This window comes from Haliaeetus albicilla, chromosome 6 (assembly GCF_947461875.1).
Source record: "Haliaeetus albicilla chromosome 6, bHalAlb1.1, whole genome shotgun sequence".
NCBI lineage: Eukaryota > Metazoa > Chordata > Aves > Accipitriformes > Accipitridae > Haliaeetus > Haliaeetus albicilla.
Window position 1 is genome coordinate 34,704,635 of NC_091488.1, and position 27,466 is coordinate 34,732,100.

At 38.5% G+C, this 27,466-nt stretch overlaps 1 protein-coding gene across 3 annotated transcripts in view; it reads right to left on the minus strand.

Annotated features, from left to right (window-relative positions):
• The window catches only part of EPHA3 (EPH receptor A3), a 235,566-nt gene that overhangs the window by 162,071 nt on the left and 46,029 nt on the right, over positions 1-27,466 (minus strand). The window contains exon 1 of one of the 3 annotated variants that reach the window (XM_069785514.1): positions 21,402-21,489. The exons of the other annotated variants lie outside the window; for them this stretch is intronic. The gene's annotated coding sequence lies outside the window, so the exon portion shown is untranslated. Of the gene's footprint in view, positions 1-21,401; positions 21,490-27,466 lie in introns of those variants that run through there. 3 annotated transcript variants of the gene reach the window in all.

Here is a 27,466-nt window from a genome sequence, read left to right on the forward strand (position 1 = left end):
CTATTCAGCGTTACAGTAGTCAGTGCAGTTTTACTTTGTACGGGCATCATTCTGACTTATATTCCCAAACAGCTAGCTGCAATAACAGAACAACAAAGTAGGAGTTAAAAGGTAAAGGAAGAGTTATATGAAAAGGAATAAGTATGGGATAAAGTTTATTTTCTAATCTTAGAGAAAAGCAGAGTGTAAAAAACCTGAGATATTCCTCATAATAGAAGACATAGATCTTCCTTGTAATAGAAGACACAGATATTCCTTCCAACAAAAGCTACAGAAAAGGTGCCCTGGCTGTGGGGAACAAAAGAGATGCACAGAGACGAGAAAAAGAATTAGAAACAAAAAGTATCTCAGGTATTTTAAACACATGAGGAAAATTCTGATCTGCGGGGAGGTGGGTGGCAAATCAGCTAAAAGAAGAGTCCAGAATTACTATGTTGTAATTAAAATGAGTCTTTGTATCTTAGGGTACGGAAAGAAAAGATCGGCATTCTGAGTAGGTAGGAACCTGGACAGCTAGGGCTTGAACAGGTCAAAAGGCAGTTAGCTATAATAAAGAGGAAGAGACTGAAAAGTCATGAAGAGGAATTCAGCCAAAATGGAAATGAGACAATGAAATGCAAAAAGAGAATAATGCGACAGAGATATAAGACACACTGAAAGAAAACTTCAGATGTAAGGCAGATATTTACTCTGTGTAGGGCAACCCGATGGCAGAAAGGGACACGCTTCTTTTCACCTTATGCGTTGAGTCCAGTCTGCTGCAGTCTCAGCTTCCCCTCATCCCACCTTCAGCTTCCCAGGACTACTCCCATCCCATGGAAAACTAGAATTGGGTGGGGGGCTCATTTCTATTGAATCAACTCGCCTAAACAGTACATCATGTAACCACTAGTATTTCTGCAGGAACAAGAATGTAATGCAAGGGGCAAGAAAGCATCCACCAAGAAAGTATGGCCACCCAAACTTAGTTACCATGGAAACCCACCTGGAACTGAAAAAAAAGACAGATTTGTTTCTGAGGATACTGCATTTTTCCATACAAAATTTCATCTTGTTGAGGCTTTGCTAAGAGAAAATAAGAACAGTTTACATTTTTGTCCTCCAGATAGATGGAAAAGATAAACCAGAAGGTACCAGAGGAATAAGCAGAAAGATGAAGGAGAAGCTGTCACAGAGACAGATGGACTGCACAGCAGTGACAGTAGAGAAATACTGGAGAGAATTTGGGCACAGGCACTCGTAACTCCCAGGAGTTAGGAGAGACCTAGAGAAGGTTACCTGAGCCAGGAAGGAAGAAACTGGCACTGTAATATTGAGGAGGAAGGGTGTTGGTGGGAGTTAGGCTGAGAACTTAAGAGAAAATCTGTTGAGATGCTGGCAGAAGGACTGTATGAAAGATCTGTACTTACACCATGTAAATTAGACACTGGTGGGACTCAAACCTAATTCTCACCTCAATTACATGCAATTACTTGGGTAACGCTGGTCCATGGGACATTACACTTCAAAGGTGTCCCAGCTGGCATTTCTTTCTTTCAGCGCTGTGCAGCTACGGAACGAATGGGTATTTATCAGTCCTGACCAGAAATTAATAGCTGGGTTCTAAATACTGGAAGAATGAAGTGACCGGACTATCTTCCAAGCAGTCCAACAGGGATGATAAATCCAAATTTTTCTATGAAAGAGATTTATAAAATTGTGTCAGGGATTTTACGACAGCATGATGGGGGAGCGGGAAATCTGAGGCTGTGATATGAGGCTTTGGGTGCTGGATTTGTTGCTACTGTCAAGAGAGAAGGAGCAGAGGTGTGACCACCATTTCTGAATTCACATTATTACGCAGGACTTATATTACTCTAATGCCTTCAGGCACCTTCAACACTTTTGAAACATGTCCAGGAGAAGTGCCATAGCACCACTCCCTCCCCAGCATGTGATCTGGCTTTTGGAAAGTGTTCTTTTGTTTGCTTCTCATTTTTTAAATCTTCTTTGGATACTGTTAATGGCAGGAAATAAGACAGTGCTTTCAGTGGTATAGAAAAATCTCCGAGATCCCCAGTGAGAGGGTCTAACTCATACACTCCAGTCATACTGAGTGGCAAAGTTAGGACAGAAAGGATTGTCTTTTCCAGAACATATCTAGCAGAGTGTGCTGGACTTCTGGCTTTGTTTTTTTTTCTTTACAAAAGGGAACATACAGAACTGAATGTAGGCCATTTCCATTTAGTGAGCAGTCTCACTAAAAAGTTCCCTCTCAATGTGGGAATCTAGGACATGAGCGATGTCCTCAATTCTTTCATGCTTCCTGTGGCGTACCTCAGTTTTTGTGGCTTTTTGGTCTTCATGTCAAAAATCTTAATTTTACATTAAGAAATTGAAGGCTATTTCGTGCTTTACAATCCAACACATACACAACTGCATGATTCCAATAAACTACATGTTATCTTTCACTGTTACATTGCTATAAAACTCCTAAACTATAAAACACCTACTAAAAATGGAGTTTGATAATATTTTAAGGCCCCTATGGAACTCAGGCAGCTAACTCCCTGAGACTCCATTGACAATCTCAGGCAACAGTCTAACAACATTTATTTACAATTTTATTTTTCTTTAAGACATTTGGTGTGATAATGTATTTGGTATGATTTGGTATAAGCATCATTTCAGGTAATGTCCAACTGTCCTTTAACATAAATTAATAATTCTAATAGTGGCTAGATGGAACATACCTTAAACTACATAACCACTGTGCACGCTAGAACACAGATGGGGAATACAGTGCTGAGAAATCAGAAGAAAAATAGTAACTGAATGAAATGACTGAAACCTCACAAAAACGTCGGCATGTGCTAGGATGTTCCACTCTTGTTGAGAAGAGCAGTCAAATCATTGCTTATTTCTAAACTAAGTTAAAAAAATTATTTCTTTTTTTTTCCTCAGGGTAATTGCTTTTCATTATCTGTGAGGTGTTCACATAAGCCTCTACATAAGAACCATTCAAATTCTACCTGAAAAACACTTTTTGTTCTAATACTGAAAACTGACCCTGCTCTCATCTACCGGCTCTTAGTATTCAGTACAGTTTTTCAGCCAGCAAAAAGAAATCACCTTTATTATGCCTTGCTGAGCAATGACAAAAAAGTATGCATTCCTGTGTATGCACACTTTCTGCCTTCTGCTATTTATTCAAGCAATTCCCTTCCCAAACAAAAAGATCATTATGATAGGAATCTCACATTTCAGATAGCCAGTGCATGCAACTTTTCAACATTTCACTGACAGAATACCAACTGACTAACAATTTTTGGGTTTTTTCCCCCCCCTTGGTTGCCAGGTAATTACAATAAAAAAAGGTAAACAAACAAGCCATGCCATGAGCAACAGAATTCATGAAGCCTAGTTTCCTACAAATCTGTCTCTCATGCCTGGTCTCCAACATGGACTTTGATGTCTAATAAAAGGTGAGCGCAAACAAGTGTCTTCCTCATTGGGAGCATTAATGCTACCTCTGTCTCTCTCCCTCTTCCTCTCCTCCTATTGCTTATTTTCATAAAGCTTGTAGGGACTTAAGCCTTTGGAGACATCTGCTCCTCTGTGAAACTGTTAAAATTCACCTCTGAGTTCGAAACCTATTAAGTGGGATCTTCCTTTCCCTTGTATATATATACACACTTAAGAGCATACATGTCTGTAGTCTCCATTTTCTCCAGAGATCATGCTAAAAAGAGGGCAATGGCTTCACATACACACCAAGCGTAGTATTTAAAACTGCTAAGATTAGTGTAGACGCTATGCATTTCTATTGAGGTTTTAAAAGAAAAAAAAAAATAATCTATATTTGCATGCAGAAAATCAAAATAGCCAAAATGTTCTATTATGAGCTTAAAGTTAGGCATATAAGGGTTTTATGCAGCACTTGGAAAATGGCGAAATATTCCAAAGCTGCATAATACATGTTCAATTCCTATAAGTACTGAGATCACTGATCAGCAGGCATTTGAGATATTACTCTATATTATACTAGTACCATTTAGAATTATTATTTTCCTCAGTATTTTTATATGAATTTTTTTAATGAAAGGAAAAAAGCTACAGCTGGCAATTCAGTAGAAGTCCTGAGTATGAGCATAAAGTAGACATTCCTGGTGAAATGTTCATTCCATTGGAAATAAGAGATGGACATAAAAAAGAAGTATTTGCCATTTTTTCCCCAGTTTTTCCAGAATGATATTTCTTTGTGCCAGAAATGTATAAACTTAAGTTAATTTTCTTATTTTGGAAAATGGAAGTGCCACCAACAAACATTCTTAACCAAAGAAATTCAGTTCCAATGACATCCTTGCCGAGTTGATATTACAACAAATTGTTTCATATTTTTGTTGCTGTAATCGTTAAGCATCCTTCAGCATTACACAATGCTCTCTGCTATTTACCTTAAGTGTGGGAAATTAATCCTCACTGATACAAAACTTTCATTTACTTTTTGGTGTACATCTGATACTTGCCTGAGAACCCATGATGTTCTTCTCAAGGGACATGTGCCATTAACTTTAATAAGAGCATGAGCACAGCCTGAGTTGAAATGTTGAAATAAACCCCCATCTTTTTTATTTGAAATAAAACACCCATAGAGGGTGTCGCCCTCTATGTCAGTGACCAGTTGGAGTGCATGGAGCTCCACCTGGGGATGGCTGAGGAGCTGACTGAGAGCTTATGGGTCAGGATTAAAGGGAGGGCAGGGACAGGTGACATTCTAGCGGGGGTCTGCCACAGGCCACCCGACCAGGAAGGCCAAGTGGATGAGACCCTCTATAGACAGATAGAAGCAGCCTCACATTCACAAGCCCTGGTCCTCATGGGGGACTTCAACCACCCCAATATCTGTTGAAGGGACAACACAGCAGGGCATAAGCAATCCAGGAGGTTCCTGAAATGCGTTGATGACAACCTCTGTCCAAGGGATAGAGGAGCCAACGAGGAGAGGTACTCTGCTGGACCTGGTTCTCACCAACAAGGAGGGGTTGGTGGGGAATGTGAAGCTCAAGGGCAGCCTTGGCTGCAGTGACCATGACATGGTGGAGTTCAAGATCCTTAGGGCAGTGAGGAGGGTGCACAGCAAGCTCACTACCCTGGACTTCAGGAGAGCAGATTTCACACTCTTCAGGGATCTGCTTGGTAGAGTACCATAGGGTACAGCCCTGGAGGGAAGAGGGGCCTAAGAAAGCTGGTTAATATTCAAGGGTCACCTCCTTCAGTTATCTAAATAATATTTGTTTTGGTTTTTTTTTTTTTTTAAAAAAAACCCTTTGCATAAGAGAATTTGACCTAAAAATTTTCCAGTATGATAATAGGGAATTATATCACAATTAAACATATATATATTTCAGTCTAACACTTTCTTTCTCTCACACTGTCCAATATTTCAAACATTTCCATCATGTTGAAGCACACATTTGGGAAACAGGTTGCAGGATTTAAGTCAAGATGAGTATCTTTGATGCCTCCTTTGTTTTAGTATTTAGAGCTTCTGTTGACTTTTTTACTGTAACGTTAAATATGTCCAAATTCAGATCAGTAAGAGAATCAAGCTTTCACATACGTTGAACATGATTCTAATGTATCCTACTCAACTTCATAGCCAATACACGAAGTATTTTTTCAATTACTTGAAAGTAAAAATGTATTCAAGGAGAGATTTCTATAAACAACAGCCAAAATTCTGAGAAGTAGTGAGGAAATCAAACAGCCAACAAAATTAGCACACATTTTAGGACAGCTTGAGACTAGGTATAAAATAATTAAAATTTAAAAGAAAAGTGGAACCTTCCCACATACTATATAAAAGTTTAATAAAATAGTAAGAGGATGTAAGAGCTCTGAAAGCTTGGTATCAACAAAAACCCTGTAATGACTGTATCACAGAAGAATGCATTTCAGACCAGCTCATCAATATAAAAACACTTTCCTCATAACATCACCAAAGGTGCTGATGCAAGGCCCATAAATACGAATCAGCTGAGATCAGAGGACAGAAAATGATCCGATTTGGGAGTTTAGGAAATTTAGGAAGTACCATGAAAATTTTCTTCTGTTTGGCTTTCAAAAGCCAATGAAACTACCTGCTGGTACTGCGTCTCCCCCAGTTTTTTTGTTTGAGGTTTTTTTTTTTAAGTTGCAAATGAAAGACGAGGAAGTTGCATTGCAAGATTTTTCTGATTAAATTAGACACACAGTGGAACTATCACTAGCATCTCATAAACCCTTCTACGACACAGACTTTGGTATACTTTCTCCTAATGCTGTTTTACTAGTCTATGATTTCACACCAACCAGTCCTAACTGTTAAAAGAAAAAGCTCTACTGTGACAGAAAATAAACAAATTAGAATGAAAGATTGAATGGAGGACATATTGGTATAAAATTACACACAACAATATTCAGTCTAACATCCCCCTAGTATTACCACTCTGTTCTCCTTCTCTGTTCAGTTACCCACTGAAGTCTTCACATTTGTGGGAGCAGCAGATGAAACAAAAACCTGACAGCATATCGTTGTATTCAGGAGACTGTTCATAGCCTCAGCCTAAAAGTTGGGTTTTCTTCATAACCAAGCAAAACAGTTTCAGAATTACAACAAAGATAAAATCTTAATTTCTTGTCTGATGAGAGTTCAGGTGAAATGAGAAACTCATTAAGAGTATCCAGATATTAATTTTGGTGAACAGATATAGCATTTTGCCATATAACGCATAGCTCCAAATTTACCCTAAATAATCCAAAACAATCCAATCCAACAGATCTAATGGAAAATTCTTATCTAACCTTTTGCCTGTTTTGGTTTTTTCATGTTTTCTTCTTTCACTATAACCAAAGCCAAAACAGTGAAACTCAGAAGAAAGGGGAAATTATTATTTACCTTTTTTTTAAAGAAAAGCAAGTCCACTCTTATCGTCTCCACAAGACCATGCGGTTCCTGGCACATGACCTGACAGGGGACTGGAGAGAAACCGTGTCCCATGATGTGACCATAGAATCACAGCCTGGTCAGAAAAATAAGACCAGACATGGAGGAAGGTGGAAAGGACAGGAACCTCCTCCCTCTACCTACCACAGATGCATCATCCTCTGCTACCTACAGCACAATATATATTGTCACAGTGATCTGAATATCTTTCAAAGTAAATAAACCTCATTTCACCAAGGCATAACAAATACATACATAATTTAACATAAATCTTGACCCTCTTTCTCACTCAAAACAAAAACACCAAAAGTGTTGGATGCACTAATACCTCCTAGTTTTTAAAGAACTTTAATCTGGGAAGTAAAATGACATAAATATTACAATAAATAGGGTTAAAAAAGCAAGTGCAACTCTGTTACAGGTACTAAGCACACATAAACACAAAATATTTGAGAAAGCAAGAGTACACACCTCATCATGGGAATACTAGACTAATAATCAAACCAAACTGCAGAAAGATAAGTAAAGCCGTCTTTTTTCCTCATCTCTAATTGCTAGACAGCTGAGTACCTCATCATCAAACTTGTAAGGACAGCTGATTCTCACCCTTCTGCAAGCAAAATCCTCTAAATCACAGTGAGGTAAAAAGGTCACTACAATGAGGAAAACATCTGACTTTCCAACAAGACATCTGAATCCAGCATTCAAATGCCCATTCAGAGCTTAGACAAGCAAAGCATTTACAGCTTTATTTTTGTCTAGGCTGCACGTCTCCTTGAAAACAGGTTTCAATCTTATTTATCTCACAGGTTAAGCAGATTTTCTGGGAAGTTCTCAAAACAACAGTCCCCATGGTTGAAATCTGTACTGAACCACCACTCACATAAAAGCACTTTTCATCCACGAGCATTGTACAAACTAGGTAAGATACAGCCTTTAAGTGTAGCTGTTTCAGAGATGGAAATAAGCAGCTGTTTAGTGCAATGGGTACTTCAGCAAGCAGAATTTTATCCAAGATGGAACTTACCGAAGACTGTGGATGTGGCAATCTGGTGAAAAATTGTGTCTTCAGTAATCGCAATTAGAGATTATTTCATACTTCATGTTAGATGTAACACTTAGAGCTCTATGGCTCATAACAATAAGCTCCTGTTAAAATTTAATAATAACAGGAATAAAAAGCATCAGGTCCTCCAGCATTATCCTCTGCTTCACCTAAAGCACTACCTCTGGATGTAGCCAGACAAGTACTGTTGGCAAACCTTTACAAAGAAATGATCGTGGCATAGTCATTCAAGAATGGAAAGAAGCCAGTTCTTCTCCAAACTATTTGCTGGTTAAGTAAATCTGAAGGTAGCCCTTGTCCACATTTATGCCTCAGTTTTCTAATACGTAGAATAGGAACAAATTAATAGTGGGAAGATATATTTGTTACTATTTTAGTTATTATTTGGACTGTAACAAAGAGTCAATCATGCCTTCATAAAAAAACCCCATACCATTAGCAAATGGTTTCAGAAGCAGCAGCAAGCAGGAATTTTTAAGCATGAAACCATTACTTAAATAGGTAAACACCACCATAGCAAAGAAAGTGAAAAACATTTGTGGCACAGAAACACTTAAAAATTCACATTTGAAAAGCCTCTGCAGTTTGTTGCTTTGTATTTGCCAGCAAAACACATAAACACAAAAGTATTTACATCAAAATGCACAAAACAGGTGCATAATATAGCGTTTCTGTGGTATAGTCAGTCTTTCAAAACAATGTATTTTTACGCAATGGCATTTCCTACAGAAATCCCAAACCACCCCACGTTCTCCTATTGTCATTAACACAACACTGAATGTACAGTGAAATTCAGTAGTGTTGTGCTGAATGTAACTGTAAAAAGCACCAGCTGGCTGTATTAGAAATGGCATTCTTCCAGATCTCAAATGTCTTATTTATATACAATGGAATCCTGCCAGCTGTTTAATATTTAGGGCTAATAAATATATTGGCGGTACTACAGCACAAGGACAAGTAACACAAATACATACTTCCCAACAGAAAATCTGACTTGTTCTTAGATGATTAAACCAAAGATGGATGCAGAGTTCTGAGCAAATTTTACATAGCTGTCTTTTTTCTTTAATGCAAACAATATTTGCTTGTTTTCTAAGTGCAAAACTGAACAGAAAAAAATACCAGGCATCGCTATGCCAGCTGCTTTGAGACCAACGAAGCCTTCAACCAGTGTTTTCCACAGACCATGAATAAAGAGAAATTGGCAAGGACAGTGTGCTGAGGTAGAGAGACAGGACACAGCACAGGTTTCCAGGGTGAGGGGCAGTTCATTATTCATTCCACAGAAAGTGCTGGATCACTCCAGAAACAGTCAGACAGTACCAGCCAGTCCAGAAGTGATACGGATTCCCGCAGGCAATTCTTCTATAGATGAGCAGGACAACTTTACTTCTCACAAGCAGATTAACTCCATGTTGAGTGGAAGGGGAATACAATGCACCTGAGAAGGCAAACATAACAGACTTGCCCTATAGACATGCTCTAAGATTTGTGTCCCTATTTCCAGCTTTCTGGCAGACTTCATCTTGGCAAGGCCACTACATCGTTGCCGAAATAATAGTGCAGCAGATTACTGCTGAATGTAGTAGTCTTCCCTCCAACTCAAGAGGGTCGGCAAATCCAAAGAGTTGGGGCCCATTACAAGCAGCTTCACAGATTCTGAGAAAAGCTTCAGGATCTGTAGCCTCCAGCATGACAACCGCCTTTAAGATCATAGCACGGGATGTAATCCTGCACAGCAGACAGTGAAAGGCAAGTACTGTGATTCTTTCCCTTCTGTAAGACCTTGATTCCCTTGAAACTTTCTTCAACTCCCTGGCACAAGCTAGATGGGGAACTAATCTGCAAATGGGGAAGTTTAATTTGCACGAGTGAAACATAGTTAATGCTTCATAACTTTAATCTGAAAATTCAAACAACTTCCACGACAGATGGAGCTCACAGTCAACTCCATAGAAGGCTGCTCGGTGTAATTACCATCATTTAGAGGCATTTGGGTTGTTTTGTTTTTACGTGACAATGCTCTTTTTGGATATTCCTCAGCTAAGCAGAGTTCCACACACACACACATCTCCATGCTCCCAAATTCAGCATCATTTCTTAATAAAAACTTGAAGAGTCGTTCTTTTCATTCATCATTTCGCACTTTCGTTTAAAACTGCATTATGAAGTATAGTTACTTAAACTACAAAGGTCACTGTCATGACTACCAGTAGAAAAATGTTAAGCAGGTATACCCTAATGTTAGTCATTAACTGCCACTTCTTCAGCCTCAGCTTCAACTCAGCTGATGCAAACAGCTACGGCATCCCATTGCCTAGATGTTCCCTTTCACACAGATCTTCATCCAGTGTCCAGACTTACCCCCTACACCCCTGCCACATACTTCAGCTGTAGCAATGACCACAGCCTACACTGCCTCCCTTAACTTACCTATATGCTAAAAGCTTTATCTTTCAGCCTCTTCATTCAGACACTGAGGAAGGCTTGTGTTCAGAACCAGCATGCTTACCCACACAGAATGGCTTTTGGTCTGGTACACAAAAGGTCTCATCTAAGGACTAACATGGCCCCTACGCCTCTACATCAGCTCATCATCAACCGATTGAACCTGCGACAACAGGTTAACAGAAGTCCATCAGCAGCTCTGCTGTTAACCAAGTATGTGAAGTACCTAATACTATGATCTTCCTATAATAAGTCAACAAAACCCAACATTTTTCCTCCTAAGATTGTCTTTTTTTTTCCTGTAGAAGGCAACACACACACACTCTTTTCTTAAAAGAAACAACATCTGAAATCCTGTCTCTGCCATCATACCTTCCATTTAATGGAGATAAGCCAGAAATAGTTACAAGATGTACCTGAAAAGCATAACATTGTTTCCTCCAATCCCTTGCTTGGGAAGTACCGCAAAAATGGCAATTAAAAAAAATAGATTTAACAAGTAATACCTGTACTAACTATCGCATACGGTCTTGAAAATTAAGTGCACGTTGAAATCAAAGAAGAATCATTGTGCTTAAAAAGCTAAGTTAAAAATACCTCTAAAAAGGTTATTATTCTTTTGTCAACTGCTGGGTCAAAAGAGTAATTATAATTATTATATTTTTACTGTAGTTCTATGGAAATTAATTTTCTTACCATGCAATTAGGAAAAGTTAGTTCTATGCACATATTTCCATAGTTATTTTGATTGAAAAATATGTTTAATACAGGAACTCATAGCTTGACATTTCATATTTTCTAAAGATAAATTCACTTCAGTTCAACAAGAAGAAAGTAATTAGACTGGGAATTCTGGAGATAGTCCAGATATCTTCTCAACCTCTGGCTAAGTTGCTCTTAATTTCTCAAGGCTTTGAAACATTATTAAACAATTACTTTTCATATGTCAAGCTAGGGATGAAAGAGGAACTCATGCCTAATTTAATATGAGATAAATAAACAGAAGTAACTCAACCAGGACTTTAACCAAAGACTCTTGAGGAGCAACAGCATTAGCTAATCTTCACAGTTCTATACTATAGCACTAAGTCGGGAGATGCATCATTTTCTAAAAACTCTGCTCATTATTTGAGAAACTGCACACATTGGGAACTGAAAAAATTAAGCATGTCATGGAAATAAGTAGTTTTATATGGAGGCAAAAAAAACAGTTAACCATAGTCCTACAGTCATTGGGCAGCTTTTGGGTTCAGTTTCAGTCTTGGGTAAACAGAACCTCATTAGACAAAATAGCTCAAAAACACACACACAAAAAAAACCTTGAAAGAAATCTGTTGTTCACATCATGTTACCTGTATCTTGCACAGCATCTCTGCTGTAGCCCTAGGTCATAGGTCACTGCAAGCCCAAGGAGGAGTCAAAGGTCTCCTGGGAACAGGATACATGCAATACTAAAAGTAGTGTCATATTTTCAAGAAGCCTCACAAAGAACCTCAAATTCAAATCTCATTATATAGGTATATTTGTGTACTTACTATGTGGGAGGCTGACAGATGTTACCAGGAACACAAACTCCTGACCTATAATCCTACTAACAAAATTCCTCCATAAAACCTTGTACGTAAATATGAGGCTTACTTTTCATTTTCTAGCTTACCATGGTACAGTGGAGCATGATGTGCTTCAAGAGATATGCTACACTAATTATTATCAGTACTACCAATATCTTACTGCAGAGATTAAATATGGTACAGAGAACTACTCTAAACAGGGCTCATTAGCTGTAATGGTGAAAATATTACTATAGCTTACTTTTATTTACTCAAGCTTCATTTCTTTGCCATAACTAGCTTGGCTATAAACATACTCAATAGTACAGCACTGCAGTTTTTGTATTCAAACATTCAAACTGTCTCACTTCTAGGTCCTGTGGATAAAAAAAAAAGTTAACCTGGTACTGCTCTCAGTAAGACACTGATTACATACTGTGAAAAGCTCAAAATGAAAACAACTGCACAGGAGAGAGGGGTTTTTTTACACAAACCACAGCACTAAACATAAATGAAAGCCTGCTGGAACACGCATCGATAAATGTGAGTGCATTTGACTCTGTTCTCTGCATTTGTGACTGCGTGGGGGGGTGGGGAGGGGGAATCAGACAAGGATTTCACTGTTTTATTTATTTTGATGAATTGTGGCCCCAGAGGTTAAAGTGTATGCAGAACCAGAATACAATGAGACCCTCTATTTGCCCACAAGGTAGCCCCACAGTAGTAACCATATGGTCTTCCGTATTATCCTGACAATGACCTCGACAGTAATGGGTGAATCACCACACAAAGGATAAGAGACAAACTAACCTTCACACTATCTCATTCCCCTGGGCTTTTTCTGCCCAAAGGTCAGGAATTGTGTCAAATTATTTATGCTTCTGATAAAGAAGACTCAATCTCAGGACTCTGAGGTAAACCCATCACACACTTTCTATGTGATTTAAGTCTTTGAAGTCCCATAAACCAGAAGATAAAAATTACATTTTAATATACTTGGTTAGAAAAGCTACCATATGTAGGTAACTGTCTTTCAGATCTTCAGCTTTACTCACTTCCCCATCTGAACATGTTGTGAGAATGAAATTCAAAGCCCACGTGATTCTAACGGAGAACCTGAGCTGTCAGGAATCCTTGCCATGCTGGAATCAGAACTCTCTCTTACAAGATGGATGGGACCTAGTGAGAAACCCGTCACATGAAAACACTTGGAATGTGCTTCAAGCCACAGGAAACAGGAAAAATTCAGTATCGCTACTGATTTATAACCCATGAAATACAGCTAGTAATACAGATTTACTGATATGCAATAAAGTTCAAAAGTACATTTCATAGTTGTTTCATATTCACATGTCCCAGAGCCAACATCCTAATTGGCAATGTTTTGGGAAATGAGAACTACAGCTTGAACCCCATATGCCACTTAAAGCTTACAACAGCAGAAAATGAGATGGAGAATGTAGGAAGCTGATAACCGTAACATGCAGAATTCCATTTTTGAAACAATAATGAACAAAATTATTACTGATGAATCTCTGTGGTGCAATATCCAAAACCAAAGGAGTTAGGCAAAAAAATAAAGTGTTAAATATACACATTATCTTTGATGGCACCAAAACCCCTATTTCATATACCATATACCAAAATTTCAAGTGGCAAGACTAACAGTTTTGTCATGGAAATAGTCATTTGCCCCCCAAAACAGCCAAAAAAATACAAATTTGTTTGTCTCCGTTTCATTTTGTCAGGAATCATAATTACAAAAAAAAAAAAAATTAAAAAGGCAGGATTTGTAACCAGAAAACCCACAACATCTCTTTGAATTCTTGGAAGTATTTTATGCAGGTGGTGCTAAATAGACACTTTATGCCCAGCAGTTTTATAATTTATGCATTAAACATTCTGTAATAATCTGGTCTGCTAATTTTAAATGCAGTATTATCTCATACTAAATGAAAAACTGTGTTTACTGTAATTACACTGCACGTATTTCACTCCATAAACAAGAATACTTCCAATAGGAAAATCATTCTGTTGCTGTTATTGATAAATCAGCAATTATTTACTTAAACTGAATATAAACCATCAGTGAAAATACTGAAAAATCATGCTTCATAAGCCTGAATATAATTTATCCAGATTTAACTCTTCATTCACTATATGCAGAGATTTTTGAAAGAAAATAAGAAAATATTATTTATATGTCTACTTATACAACAGTCTTAAAAGACATTGCTCAGACTTAGAAGTATTGCTAAATAGAATTGCATGGACAGAGAGCCCAAGTAGCTAAAAATAATAAAAGAACTTGTTTGTTTGTTTTTAATAATGAGGCATCATTTTTCATTATAAAGGACATACTATATATCCTTACATATACCTATTTTGTACTGTAATTTCTCTTTTAATTAAAGCATTTTTGAACTCTGTGAAAATTCAGTTTCCCACAAAAAATACTGGACTGACAAAAGACTTCTGCTTTGAAAAAGGGTGACAAGAGAGTAAAAGTACAATTCAGTTATGATTTAGACTACCTTTCATGGATGCAGGTTCTTGAATACAAGTATAAAACTTCAATCTCGCTCTTGAGGGTGGTTTTCTTCTTTTCTTTTTGCACTAGCAGGCAGATAGTACTTAAAAAAAAGCCCAAACTTAGTCTCTGTTTACTCTTGCTGCTGTTGTTCAGGGGTTACATAGTGGTTTTAGCAATGGTTTTGCTTTATTTCCTAGAGGTGTAGGGGGGACAAACAAGAAAAGCAAGCAAAACAGTATTCTAGGTAGATTTTTGACAAAGTTTCTGTAATCTTAGCAAAGAAACAGAAACATCAGCATGCAATGTACGTGATTAATCACACAGAAAGTCTCATCGTGAGCCCTCCATGGGTGAAATTGGTTCACACAAAACATTCAAATGATATTTATGAATGATCCCAGTTTGAACAAACTTTTTTTACAGAAGGAACCTAAATGCACAGAACAAGTTATAAATTGTTTGTACTGCTACATCTCAAAAGGCAAGGGTATTTTTTCCAAGCAGAAAGAAAACAAAAATACAGATTTTAGGGAGATATAAAAAAAAAGTAAAAAGAAAAGTATCAGAAGCCTAGGTGGGAGAGAAAAAGTGGGGACAAAAGTATGTCAAGGTTTACAAGACTAGGCAACAGAGAGAAGGACAGTGACAAGAAATGAGGAAAGCAGCATGCTGCTGCAATCAGAAGAGGGAAAAGAATAAACAATGACATAAAATCCAATGCAAAAGTGGGTATGATTCAGAAACTATTATGGACAGAGGAGTTGAGGAAAGAAAGCTGTAACTGAACCAAGTGTGAGACTTAGACACAAAGAAAGAATGAAAGTTGGGGGAAAAGCAGGCGTTGTAAACATAAAGGTGGTAGTTTGTACAAGAACTATTCCCAGCCACTTGGGAGTGTGGGGAAGAAGCAGATACCAAGATCTGCATCAGCAAGTAGATATACAATGAAGGCCAGAGAGAGACAGAGAGACAGGGTGGAACAAATTCATGCAGCTTTCCAAAAGCTAGGAAGGCAACTCCTAATTAAATCAGAAGGCTGTGAAGGTGACAGAACATGGAGGCAATACACTCATGTTCTTTGGAGCCAAGCTGTAGTCTGACTACAGCAAATTGGATACCTCCACACTCAAAGCCTGGCAATTAGGTAAGAGTGACAATTCTACAATATTCAAGATGGGGCATTTTGGACATGACTTTGTTTTGTTCAAGATTGTCTAACACAATGTTCTAAGGCATAATTTAAAATTCACTTACTGCCAAGACACTGTCCTTCAGAAATAACCACTGTCTGACCACTGCAACGCCGAGCTGAAATTAAAACACCACAAACAAAATACCTTGCCAAAATACTATCTGATGTCTTTTTCTTGTGAAGAGTACAGAAATATGCCTGTGACCTCTAACCACCACATGCAAAACTGATTGAACTTGCACAGTAAGTGAAGTCACGGCTCTACAACAGCCTAACTGCCGATTCTGCTGTGCCCTACTCCTACCTTCTCTTCTGCTCCCTGCATTAGTGTTAAAGTGGCAGAGCAGGGAGCTGGTATAGGGAAAAATCCATCTGAATATCAACCTGGCAAAACCACACCAAAACAAGACCAAAGGCAAAAAACCCAAAAAAACCCCACCCAAACCACCCAACCCCTAAACAAAGCCACAAGAGTAGCTACTATGATCAATGATCACAAAGTGTTAATTCCAGTTCCAAGGTTGGGGCAGAAACAGAGGGATGGTGAGTAGGGAAGACCCGGGGAACCACAGGCTGGTCAGCCTCCATCTGTGGGAAGGTGATCAAACAACTAATCCTGGGCACCACTTCCAAGCACACAAAGGACAAGAAATCATCAGGAAGAGTCAGCATGGCTTCACCAAGGGGAAACCATGCTTGACCAACTTGATAAACTTCTATGATTAAATGACCAGCCTAGTAGATGAGGGGAGAGCAGTGGATATTGTCTACCTGGACTTCAGTGAGGCTTTTGACACTTTGTCCCATAACATGCTCACAGAGAAGCTGATGAAGTATAGGCTAGATGAGCAGACTGTGAGGTGGACTGAACCTGCTTAACAGCCAAGTTCAGAAGGTTGAGATCAGTGGCACAAAGTCTAGCTGGAGGCCAGTAACTAGCGGTGTACCCCAAGAGTCAATAATGGGTCCAATCCTGTTCAACATCTTCATTAACGATCTGGATGATGAGGCTGAGTGTACCCTCAGCAAGTTTGCTGATGACACGAAACTGGGAGGAATGGCTAACATGCCAGTGGGTCATGCTGCCATTCAGGGGGACCTTGACAGGCTAGAGAAATGGGCTGACAGGAACCTCATCAACTTCAAAAGGGAAGTGCAAAGTCCTGCACCTGGGGAGGAACAACATACTTGGAACTTCTACTTAGCAAAATTGGATTCCCCTGCCCATAAGCTCATCATCAGTTCACCATGACCCAGATATAAGCAACTAGCTTTTGTAAAAAGACACCTAGATCCACATACTTGCTTTGTAGATTACTGCCCCTTCCACACTGCTATCACTCTATACGCTGCAGCAAAGAGTTTATAATGGATCCAGCACTGCTGGTTTCCTGCATAATTTACAGAGCGACCTCATTCTGATTCTCGGAAGAGCACCCTGTGCCTGGCACAAACCATTTGACCGTGCAAGTGAAGTTGTCCACCTCAGCATTAGCAACAGCAAGCACAGCACAAACCTCAGTAAAACAGTACCAGTTTGCAGGTGATTTAAGGTTAAATTGCTAACTTGGTAACTGCACTTTATAGCATCTGTATGCAAACGGGTCACGAAGTTGCTTCTTTAAATTATGGTGAGAGAACTGTGATCTAAACCAAGGATGAGAAACAAGAGTCTGTACAGAATACCTGTGCAAGGTATTTTGTTCTTACATAAAAGCACTTTCACAGACACCTTCTTCTGTGATCCCTCTGACACAATCAACAACATTTTCTATTCCTCCAGTCTGTACCCCAAGGGCTCCATCCCCTTCGTCAGCAGAGATGGTATTCTCACTTTATAGTAGGAACACAATTTCTGTTAACTCTTTCCAGGCTATACTTGGCAGCCATTTATTTAAACAGTGCTAATTCAGTCATGACAGCAATTTTGGGGTGACTGCACATGTGTGATCCAAGCAGGGAAGAACGAAATGAGATTGCATTTAACAACTTCTCATTTGTGACTCTAAAGAACAGTACAAGCAAGCATGTCCAGCTGTTCTCCTAATTAAGACAATTTGGTCTTTACTAGATTTTCGTGGTCATTGGCATATGTAAGGTAACTCAGAGATGTAAAAAAGGGTTTTTAAAAAAATACCAAGATCAAGTAACTTTTACAAATAGAAAGAGACATTCTCTGCATAAGACCAGAGATAAAAAACCAAATCGCTTTTGGGGGTGGCGAAACTCACGTCATCAACAGTATGCACAGCCACCTGCTTTGACAGAGAAAAGTATAAGAGACAAAGACGGAGAAAGCCCTGTAATGATGGAAAGACTTCTACTCGTTCTGGGACAATGTAGCTGAAGTCAGTATTTGGGAAATACTGAAATACTTTTTTTTTCTTAATTATCTTTTTTTTTTTTTTTTTTTTAAACTGGGGAAAGAGAAAGATGATAACCATACCAGCGTGAATAAATTCCCCTCAGTAAAACCTCTGTGTATCAAGTTGAAAAGTAGTCAGAACATATGAATGACTGTCACGTAAGACAACTGCATGCTAACACACACCCCATCATCACATGCTTCATTCTAAAAATTCTGCCTAGTTGTCTCACAGACAGCACGTGAAATGAAAAGCAATACTCAACAGATCTCACCTCTGCAGAATAACCATCCAGCAAGCAAATAATTTCAAAAATCCTAAGGAGATAGCCGTCACTGTAAGGAATATCATCTAACCCCCATCAGCTGTGGCACATATATCTGTGGAGGGCGCTGGTATAGCTGTGCTGAAATGATCCTTTACATCAAATCTTAGAACACAACACTGCACACCATACAGCTCTATGAAAAAAGGTCTTGCTGAGTTATTGCAATATTGAAAATGCGTAATGGCAGGAAAGTAGTTTGAATTACCTATTTCATACGAAGCTTGGGAGAAAGCACAGTACAAAACTAGCAGCTAAAACTGCTAGCAGGAAAGCAGCCTATGCCATTTTTGTTCAGGCTATCTTGTCACTAAAAAAAGCTCTTTTCCTATATCACTACTGAACCATTTGGAGGTCACCTTCCCTTTATTGCAGGTCTTCTGGAAGAATATCAGATCATGAAGAGACTGCAAGAGTTTTTCCACTTTAGAAAGCTGCAGTACATTATTTTTAGGTACTCAAACAACATTTCTTTTGGCATACAACATCTGCTCCTGTGCTTTACATCTTTTAACAGTCAGAATAACAATCAACCAAATCTCCTACAATGAACAACGTAAATACCCTAGCATGAATCCATGCTAGTTAAAAATTAATTTCTAAATCTTCAAAACAATCTTATTCCCTACATTGATGAACTTAAATATATATTTGTATAAAAACAATCTGTCTCACAGAAACAACCTAAGATCCATGTTAATATTCCTGTTTTACGATCATAAAATATAGCACTAACTTAAAATTGAAGATTTAGCTAGAATTAAAACTATTTACAATGCACTAAATGACAAAGAAACAGACTTGCACAATAAAGAATACAGACAGATTGGTTGTGGAAAAAGGAAGACCTCTAAGAAGTATCTACCCTACAAAGTAGGTCACCTAAAGAAAGAAAAGAAACTTTGATGTTCCTGCCAGCAAGACAACGGCACTTTTTTGTAGCAGATAAGTTCAGGAAGAAGTATTTTTACTGCTATATTCATTACTTGAAAAGTGGTAGTACTAAGAAGGAACAATCCCACTGTGCAAGGCATAATAGGAATATGTAAGAATGACTCATCTCTGCCCGGAAAAAGCTTTCGGTCTGAATGGTAGATGTTATTTTATAGCATAGATTTGACACAGAGGGTCCCATGCTTTTTTACAGTGAATTATCACAGCAAGAAGAATGCAACACATCTCAAACCAGAAGTTCATGTTTTTTCAGTCTGTGTCCTGGTTTACAGTAACTGTAATGTCCTGGTTTAAAGTAACTACAAATGAGAAAACTCAAGTGGACATATCTGTAACATTTGAGTGCAAATGTTTGTACATACAAATAGACAGAGTCAGCTTTTATGCCACTATTTTCTGAAAACTGAGACCTTAGCTAAGAAGACATAACTGGACAAAGTTTGGCTAAAACCATCTTTCTGTTTGTGCTACCAGCACTTGTCAACCAATACTTAGCTAATAAAAAATACACATTGCAAATAATCCTAGGAATTAGGTCAGAGTGAAATTTTTCACTCTAACAGCTTACCAATAAAAACAAAAACCTGACCCTGTTTGGGGTCAATCACAACTATACAGAGATTCCAGGCACTAGCTTTGACTGAAATAGTGGAGAAAAGTTGAAACAAAGTGTCAAAAGAACATTTGGTGAAAAGCATTGTTTGCTTTAAAAAAACAAAAAAAGTACATTACAAAAAATGGGCAGTGTTTTTTGTCTTACAGCTGTTAAGGAAAATATTAAACATGGCACAATGTTAAACATTTGTACAAAAAAACTGAGATCCACGAAACTATACCAGTTTAAGTTAACCTGTATATTTTTTTGGTCTTGCTTTAGCCAGAAAGTTTCAAACAAACAATCCAAAATCTCACTCTTTTTCTGTGGGAGTAAAATACATTATTCAGCATTCATGTAAAAAATGAAAAAAAAAATTATTGAACTTTCTGAAAGTCAGTAACTTTTGAGCATGGTATATTGTAACATAATGCAGGAAACAACATAGGAAATATTTTCTCTGTGTAACAACTTCATTTCAGAGCATTCTTTCAGTAATTCCATTTCTTTTCCAATGAAGAACAACTGGTTTCCTTAGCAGTAACTTCTTTTGCTATTCTGCTCTTTTATCTTTGCTTTGTTTCTCCTTGCTGGCTCTTTCTCTCTTTAAGGAGAGGAGTGTGAAGCAAGCACAATCCAGCAGCCCTCAAGTGATATAAAACATTTGCCTGTTCACTCAGACAGCAAAGCCCCTTTAAGTACACTTTGCATAAACAGACCTCTAACAGCCTTGCAATTATCAGTAATTTGAATCAAGTGACCAAAGCAAAGGTTAACCTGGAGTAAAAGCAAGCAGGGCAACTAATTAATATGTCAAAGTAGCACTCTCTCTTCTAGAAGAGTTAATGAAGCTTACGAAGGACACATGTGTGCCTTTTGTTGTCCGGGCCTGCCTGTGCAGCACGGTGCAGCTGAGTTAGGTTAAATTGGTTAAATTGGGTGTTACTGACCAGGCTGGCAGCAGCTCCTCTGCCACTGTCCTCTTCCCCCAGCACCCCACTCCGGCCCCGCACTGCAAGCCGGTGTGATTAGGCAGCTAGTAATAGCTGAGGATGGTTAGCCCCAAAACAGGCTCCTGACACGGCAGCAAAGAGCAGGGATACAGGATGACTGACAAGGTTTTCCTCTTTAGGCTCCTATTAAAAACCATCACACTCCCGCCCCCCCAAAAAAACAAAACCCCAAAAGAACCCCCAAAAAACTCTACTACCAAAAAAATCCATCCTCAATGTCTGTGCAGCTGTTAGCATGTATAAGAAGATGCTAATAACCTTCAAGCCTACTACTACCATACTCAGGCCATAGACTGACAGGGACAGCTTCGGACTACTAACAATAAAATAAGTTTATCCACTACAAAGAAAACCTTTTCACATTCTCCTTCTCAAAGAAGTTTCTTACTTACACTAGGCTGCCATCTGGAAAGAACCAGTACACAGTCCAATCTTGTTGCCTCAGAGAAATTATCCTTCTCATTTTGCTTTTTGGGAAATGAGTACACTGTAAAACAAAAAATTATCTAGTACCTTCAAATTTCTTGAAAATCTACACCAAAATATTTGCCCACAGCAAAACAAAACCCATGTGAAATACTGTATATGGATGTGATTTGGGGAGAGTAATTCTACAGGTAAAGAGTAAATTACTCCCTTTTCTATGGCCATATAAAAATCCACTTGGTTTTAGGACCACTGAATAGCCTTTGAAGGCTAAATTATTTACTTATTTAAGTCTGTTAAACTTCCCATTTTCATTACGTTGAAAATTCAACTTTTTTTTTTAAATGGCTGCAAAAGAGAAATAGTAATTTCTCCGGAACTCAGGGTTCAGTCCTTTCCTCCAGAAAGCAGATTAGGCCTATAAAGCTCTAAGCTATCAAATCCTTGCAGTATCAGTCCTTCCATAAGAAAAAACCCCCAAGAATTAAACACCAATTATGCTAAGTTCAAAAAACACACACACACACAAAAAAAAAAAAAAAAAACCAAATGCTCTGTCTCTTCCTACTCAGCATGACAGCACCCACTTCTTTGCCTCAGAAAACATCATTCATCCTGGTTAGTTCACATTTGATCATTTTCAGCAGTTGATTCTTTTTCCATGGATGTCTGCACTTACACTGCGACACCATGAAATCAAATCTGCCAGGCTTCCACCTGTGAATACATTACTCGGGACAGCAGGCATTCCCAATATCATTTTCATGCTTTAATTACTAGAAGTATCAATTGGTCTTATTAATCATCAACTGAGAAATCCACATTTGCATGATTTTGAGCCACAGACAAATTAAAGAGAAATATTCACCAAGACTCACCTCTTCAGGTAGCAGGTGAGCCTGCTATGAACACGTGCACAGAGGAACTTGACTGAAAAACGCACCTACATACAATCAAAAGTCTCTTAAATGTTTCTTTTTACGAGCTGGGACAAAGAACAGCAGAATGAAACTGTTATAAAACAAAGATAATAGAACGAGTTTTCATTTCTCAAGCCCCCAAAACACTCTTTGTTGGGCAAACTGCATGCTTGGCAAAGAGATTCCTATCTCACTGGCAGCGGTATTTGCTACAGAAGGTACACACATTTTCTCAATAATTTCTCCAAAGAACACGTTCAAAGCAAAGGTTTTTAGCCTTTTTCACAAGGTATTTGCAAGCCATCCAAACTCAGCAGAAAGATTAGGGTGTCTAGAGAGAAGTGACATTTTACTAATACAATATACTCCATGTAACACCTGATACACATCCTACATGAACCTCATCAGGTGTTTAGGGGAATAAGAAGCTGACTACCACAAGTGATTTCACATATCTTTCAGTTCTAGTCAGATCTGCAGGGAAATTTAACAATTTCTGGAATCAGACAGATACGTAACACACTTCAGAGCACTTTAAGATCGCAAACCAACAGATAAGATTCAGTTAGTCACACGTTACTTCCTCTGCAAAAGGCAGAAATGAAGGTGGTTTAGTCTGCTTTCCTCAAGACACAAGGCTTACGTAATTATGCCAACCAATTTTTTTCTCCCCTCTCCCATCCACACTGCCCCCACTAACTTTGGAATCTATTGGCCAATTTCAACTAAATTCTAGAAGACTGTGGTCTCCGAGGATTTCTATGGGCCTTGTAAAAGTCAGTGGACAGGTAAAGAAGAGAAATACAATGCCTCTTGGCCTGCCATCCAGTTAGTGTGCACACAGATACACACACACACTTACTTTTTGGCGCTAAGTCCACCACAAGAAGACTGCTGGTTGCCTGTCAGAGTTCAGAGGGCAGTGAATGAAGGAAGATGACAAGTGTAAAGTGAGAAAGCTAGTGCATACAGGAATGAGTTTGAAACTCTACAAAAGGAATAACAACGGACACTAGAGAAATAGCACTGCTATGAAGGAGAGAAGCCACAGGACATTTGCGGGCAAGCTAGGATTAGGATATCAATCTGGAGAAAATAAAAATAGCTTTGTCCTGCCACTTGTGGAACAAGCTATTAAGTTTAATTGTTCAGATATAATTCAGTAACACTGACAAAACAGTCTGAATTTCATTACATTTTAAGCCACTGCACATAAGGAAGCACAGCTGAGTGAACTGGAGCAGGCGTTAGCATTTTGCAACATGTGGCAAGATTTTCAAGAAAGTAAAAACCTACATAAACTTTGTGATTATAAACAGCTTTAACAACTTACAAGAGGTCACGACCTATTTTTTAATTATCTTAGTCCTGCTAGTTTGAAAAAAAGACATTCATCCAGTGCCTCAATCATCATCTTTTAAAAATTAACTGCTCTACCAGCTAACACTTTTGCCTACCAAGAAACGCTGTCCTTGCCCCATCTCCCATGGAACACCAAGTGGTAATGGGAAGCAGGAATGAATCAAGATGCTGGGTTTGCCCTGCAGGTCAAAAGATCCTGACAGTGTAGAAGACAAATAGTACACTGATTCCAAAGCTGCAAAATCTTTACTAAAAGGCCGGTAGCACCTCCTGAAAGAAACCATCCCCACCAGATCCTCAAAAAGAAGACAGGAATGCAGAAAATAACATCATTTCCTCTCACTCTTCACAGAGCCACTGAAATGTCAATCAATTGTATGCTCTTTGAGACATGGAAATCTAACTCTGCTCCACTGTGCATATGCATTATGATACTACCTAATTAGGTGATTACACACCTTTTTTCCCACAGGAGCTTTGTGTTCCAGGAGAGTGGGAAATTGTGCTGAATAGTAGGATCTGGTAGGATCTGGATTCAGATACTTCTGGAGAGAGCCAGTTTCCAGGGCAACCAAAAATTGTATTCCAACTTCTGGCCACAGGTCAGGATGCCCCTGGATTTGGTACGGTGGATATGGAGTATCCACTTGGATCTATCTTAAGACACCTGTTCAGGAGAAGAGTCCAGGCTGCAGAAAGACAGTGCCCACATCGGGTCAGCTTCATGAGCTGGATGCAGAAGCTCACCAGTCATGGGGAGAGGCAGAATCCAGAATGAAGGCAATGAAAAAGGCTCTCAGCAGTCTGTGACTGTGACAGAGCCTTTGCTCAGGCATTCATTTGGCATTTTACCTAGTAGCCTCAGCACTGCAAGGAGTTTTGCTTCTGGGATCTTTGGCAGTTAAAATGATGCAAAAAAATCCATGCTAGTTAAACACTTTGCCTCTGAGCATACAAGTTGAAAGGTGCTTCTGCAGCGAGTCAGCATTTAATACTTGGGATCACTTTTTTTAAGTTTCTGAACTGATCAGTTAAAGACTCTGAATATACAGTCATTCACAATGTTTTCTTTCCTTAGTCTCCTCCCACATTAATACCAAGCAGCAGATCCAGAGACCACTGAGATTAAAGAACAAGCAAGCAAACAAAAAACTTTAGTGATTTTAGGGGATTTGGACATGGCCCTGAGAGCTGTTTACAAGAAAAATATCTGATCACACAAACCTATCATCACAGCAGAACTTCTCTTAGGAACAGGGATTTCTCTTAGATAGGCCAAAAATTACTTTATATCCATATTCTTTCAAAGGCATCCACAACATATTAGAGCTCTGTAGTAGGTACTACCCACACAGGTGTAAGTTTCTGGGGCAATGCTGAGATTCTCATTAGAAAAATCACTAGAAATCACTAGAAAAACATTAATTATATGTAGAAACAGAAGCTGGAAGCCTAGCTAGAAGACTTACTAAACTCCTCCTATTCGAGTTTACGCAGAGTTTAAGATCCAACCAAATGCGTAAAAAGTGTACCACCAAGAAACTCCTTTAAAAGACAGCACATGCAGCAGCAGGTGACAAGCTGAAAAATTGAAATCCTCATTGTAACAACTTTACCTGAAACACGTACAGGCAAAAGTGAATAAACAGCTCAGCTCCCAGATTATCAGCTCTTCTGTCAAATTTATACTTCACATTTCAGTCTGAAAAAAATCTTTCCTTACAGCCACATTTGTTTCAGAGAACTTTACTCACAATGGTCTAACTTCAAGGTAGTAATTACAAGCCACATAATCTCTGCATTGAGAGATTGCCTGTCATAGCTAAGTTACTGAGTCACTGACCTGAACACTATCTTGTGTCCTCTTCTTGTTTTATTAAATTTATGATAAGCAAACTCAAAATCTATTAAGACTTCTTTCAGTAGCCCAACAAGATAAAAATGAGCTATCTTGGTGTACTAACTGAAATGCACTGTTTCCCCTCTTCATTAAACACTTTTATTTAAGAAGAGCCTCATAATCATCTGCATCTAAAACCATGCAAACTCTATTACATAGACAAGAAACTGAGCACTCAAGCCAGAAAAAGAAACAAACAGCCCTGAAGACTCCAGAAGCATTCCTAACTAAGTTATAATGCATGAATCCGAACAGAATCTTTTTGTTTCTGCTTTTGCTTTTCCCTGAGTAATGACATACAGCTGTATTTACGCTGCTGAATAGCTATGTAAAATGTGCCTGCAACCTGTGTAAGATAAGCAATGCATTTTGCTGTTGGAACATTAACTTTTGGCTTTTCTGACCCATGTGTTCAAAATGTTCCGCCTTGATATCCCCTTCATTTTCTTTGCCCTGAATATTTGTGCACACAGTCTGCAGACCTGTTTCGTGTTCGCAATGCTAGAATTCCTGGCTGCACTTTGATCATGGCCCAGTGAGTGGCAATTTTCTACCTTGACCATGTCAGCCTAATAAAATGAACAAACTGTTCCCAGTCTCAGGGATTTAAAAACAAAAAATCCACAGTTGCCAAAGTTATCTGCTTCTTATCAAGATCCATGTTTGGCACCAGATGCAATTGATTCATTCATCATTGTCAGTGCACTCGCACACTAATTATTTCAAATTGTTTCCTCCGGCAGAGGTCTAGGACAAATGCAAGCAAGCCAAAAATAGCAGTTATGAATAATTATGCATGATTTACCTCAAGGCCTGGGCCAGTCTATCATTAAAACTTCTTCTTGCCACCTGTGATCCAGGCTAATTGTGGACTTTAAATTAGTTCAAGATTACTTTTTTTTTTTTAATACAATGCCAACATTTAACCTATTAGTAGTTTTCTGATGCTTTAAACATTTCCAATAAAATGCCAATAAGGTTCTTCCTTTTCCTTCTTTAACAATGCCTTTGTATTTCACAACCTGATGACAAGTTTGGTAACAGGAAAAACTTCAGAGACAAGGTTGGCACATGCAACCCAACCATAAAACTGTGAAACAAGGTTCTTAGAAAAGCACGATTCCTCTTCCTCAACCTCAAAATAAATTCTGATGCTCCAAAACTAAAGCTGTTTCAGTCCCTAGAACTTTCTCTATTACAGTTCTAACTCCTTATGAGAGGAGAACTTTCATAACACTGCCATTTCAAACAACAATAAAAAAAATTATAAAACACTTGCTCCTGCAAATTCAGAAGTATATATTTAATTTTACAGATAGCAAACTTGTTAATTCCAATGGGATCCAAAAAGGTGAGCGATGCAGGTGTAGAAGGTTTTGCAGAACTAGAGCCTTATTTCATTCATTGTAATGAATGTACCTTCTATATTGTTGTGCTGCTTTACCTATTAAATAAGAACAATAAATAAGAACAGCTGAAAGAAAGAAACCTACCCTAAAGATTTCCAGGAGAAGAAAAACGTATCATAGCAAAACCTAAGTATACATACCTAAACACTACTCTAGTTTGGGAACACAGTACAGATGTTTCACTTTCAGAGACAACAGAAAATATGGAACAGTAGCCAGAGCTATCAATGTATAAATTACAAGTATTGCTTAATCAGGGAAAACCATCTATGAATTCCTCCATTCAGGTATGAATACACAAACATCATACCTCTCCAGGATGATAAATACTCCACTGTTCAGTAAATAGGGTAAGACATGCAGGAACCAGTCCAGCTACGTTCTCAAGTCATTTAAGCTAAGGATACGCTTACGTACTTTTCTAATTCAAGACAACAAAA